Source organism: Saccostrea cucullata, unplaced genomic scaffold, assembly GCF_032062105.1.
Source record: "Saccostrea cucullata isolate Sc308-1 unplaced genomic scaffold, CSIRO_AGI_Scuc_v1 ctg321, whole genome shotgun sequence".
Taxonomy (NCBI): Eukaryota; Metazoa; Mollusca; class Bivalvia; order Ostreida; family Ostreidae; genus Saccostrea; species Saccostrea cuccullata.
The window spans coordinates 276081-279383 of record NW_026931624.1 but is presented as its reverse complement, the minus strand read 5'-3'; positions in this window follow the sequence as shown (position 1 = coordinate 279383).

The window sequence follows — 3303 nt, the reverse complement described above, 5'->3', positions numbered from 1 at the left end:
AAAATTTAAATGATCAAAAACTTGCTTGAGATATAAAAGCAATTATTATACCTCATTATAAATAGTCTACACAACGCGTTATCTGATTGGTTTTAGGTTATCACGTGATCGGGCCGTAAAACTTCATATTTCCCGTCGTCGGCACGCTTTTCATCATATTCCAACTCTTCGGAACACCTAGTGAATTTTCCCGCAATATAGTTCTCGTTCGTTGAACGGAAACTCCAGAGAGTAGTAGACGTCACAATAAAATGGTTTATGTCACAAAACTGATGACAATGTGTTGACCAAAGGGTTTTATAGTAACTTTACGTTAACAATGAAAGTGAATTTGAGAGCGGTGCCGAATTCGAAAGTTTATGTTTATTTCAAAGCTTTTGCATGTTTCGGTATACTGTAAATGTATTATATTTAGCGTGTACGATATTTGGCAGAAATTGAGTTTTGAACAATGAAAGTGAATGTGAGAGCGGTGCCGAATTCGAAAGTTTATGTTTATTTCAAAGGTTTTGCATGTTTCGGTATACTGTAAATGTATTATATTTAGCGTGTACGATATTTGGCGGAAATTGAGTTTTGAACAATTTAGCGTAGATTTGATTTAGCGCATTTCTTATCGTCCTTGTTTACGTATATAAGTACAAAACATTTAGCGTTGTATTTGAATTAGCGGAATTGTCTTTCCGCCAAAAGCGCTAAAAAAAGAATACACAGCCAAATATAATACGTTTACAGTAATAAACAATTCATTGCATGAATGTTCGGGAAACATGATGACTTATTCAGCCAAGAAATTTCATTTATATGATAATATGATTTTTCTTGGCTGAATAAGTCTTCATATTTCCCTCACTATCATGCAAGAAATGTATAATACTTTAATTTAGCATGAAATAACAGATTCCAAATCAACATTTATATCACTTGATATACAAGTTTGAAACACTCATATCCATGCATTTTAATGACTTTTTTTATGAAATAACCCTTTATAGAAATCACGCTTATAGCAATTTTCTTTTTAATTCATGTAATTTAAAATATTTATACTTTGTGAACTTGAGAGACGCAACAAATAACGTTTAAAACAAAGAAAAAAAATTTCGTCCCTGGTCCTTCAATACGCTTGATTTAATGTTTCTATTTATACATAAAATCCTTACATCAAATTCGAGCTGTATATCAATGTATATGGCAGATATATGAATTATAGAAATCATTATTTATGAAGAATGAAGTAGTCGTTAACTTAATAGACAGAAGAATACGCGGGTATGTTAAGGCAGCATATAAATCTTTTCTCAGGAAATTCAGACAAAGAAAATTAAATTGAATTCATAAATTACCAAAACCCCTGATAAATGAAACCTATCATTAACTATTGGATAAAGATAAAAGAAAGTCTACCGCAAAGACGTCTTCACCACCACGGCATCAAGTGACTTCTATTAATAGCTAAATATCCTTTTTGAAAAGGGTAACAGAACAACAATACCCCTGAGTTTAATAATTTCTTTGAGTAAATAATCAATCGGAAAAGATCCATTTTGCCTAAAAGGTGCTGCTAGAATCCAACTGTCCTGTTAGTAAAATATTTATTCCACACAATCGCACGAAACCTTACCCGATGTTTTGTATTTTGTACATATGAACCGAGATTTTTCTTAAGACCATGCTTAATTCGGGATTTTAGTAGAACTTTCCAAGTATTTTAGAAGGAAAACTTTCCATATGTATAAATCTTATGTTTTGAAATATCAAGCTTATTGTTGTTATGTTAGGGATCTCAACAAATAGTCGACTGTTCGACTATCAGTCGAATGGACCGACTATCGACCAATGAAACGACATTTGAATATTTCATAAATGCAGAAAAAGGAGGTGATAAAGATATTCTCAACTCAAAACTGATAAAGCGTCATTCCTCAAACCATTATAGTATCCGCCCTCAGACGAATAAGAGCTTAAACATAGTCACATTATATAAATAAATTTCCACAATGTACATATGGAGAGTACCGCGATAATTATTTCTCAATTACCGACCTTTTTTGTTAATAAAGTACATTATGCAGTTTTATTCTGAATTTTGGACTTGTACTAATTGTAAATCCATTAATTACCTCAAAGAATGTATAAATACTGTAGGAACACACAAACGCCGTAATGTTTTGAAACTATACTTTAACAATAATATTATTCTACATAGTAAGGACATTTTGATGGCCGGTTTAATATAATCATATTAGTAATTAATTAAACAAGCAGTATATAGACCAATTTATGAATACGTTATTTAATTACGAGAATTCATACATTTTGGAAAATAAACTGCTAGTGTAAATGTATTCCATTTCAACATTCCTAGTTTAGGTTCCACTGAAAACCGGTATGTAATATGCTGTGTAGGCATTAGATGTTACTTTTACATAAATTTACGAAAATGGGTTTTGATTCATAAATACGCTATGAATGAATGTTCCGAATACTCGACTATCGTTCGAATAATGAAATGGAATGTTCGACTAAGGAAAATAAATATTTTGATACTCATAGCTATCTTGCTTTGTATTTGTTATGAATGGCAGTAGAAAAACCGACCGGGATACGTATATAGCTGACTGCCTTTGAAAGAAAATATATTCGATTAAAATAAATAAGCATACTGGTATAACTTCAGAGCTCAATAATTATGCATTTAACATATTATCCACTATATTTGATTTTAAACTCCATTTTACGTATCTTTGTACGTGTCGTCTTAGCCAAATTCTCTTTACATGACATGATCAATTCCCAAGTCACTTGATGTACACATATGACGTCATCGGTGGTAGACTTTAATTAAAATGACAGATACTGAATAACAAAATAAAATCATTTAATTCTTTTTAATGTTTATACGTTTCTATTCATTTTCTAGAGTTAGATTTAATAGATTACATCTCTAAATACCAATGTTACAAAAACGTGTGTTCTAAAATTGACGTCATCTCGCTGACTATGACGTTATGATGTATCATTAATTTAATCGAGGTAGAATTAGGGAATAACTATCTCCTAAATTAGTATTTGCGACCATTAATGCTGATTTATCCGTCGCAAGTTTTACAGGCGACGCGTAAGCGGAGTCGGTAAAACGGATGATTTCGACCATCAGCATTAACGCTCGCAAATACCAAATCAGAGGATTACTAATTCCCATTCTAATTCAATCCGTGCATTTTGTTCTTGGTCATGTCTTATTTTGATGAGTTCCCTTATATGAAATACGCCATGAAGCATTGTTATCTTTTGCGTCAC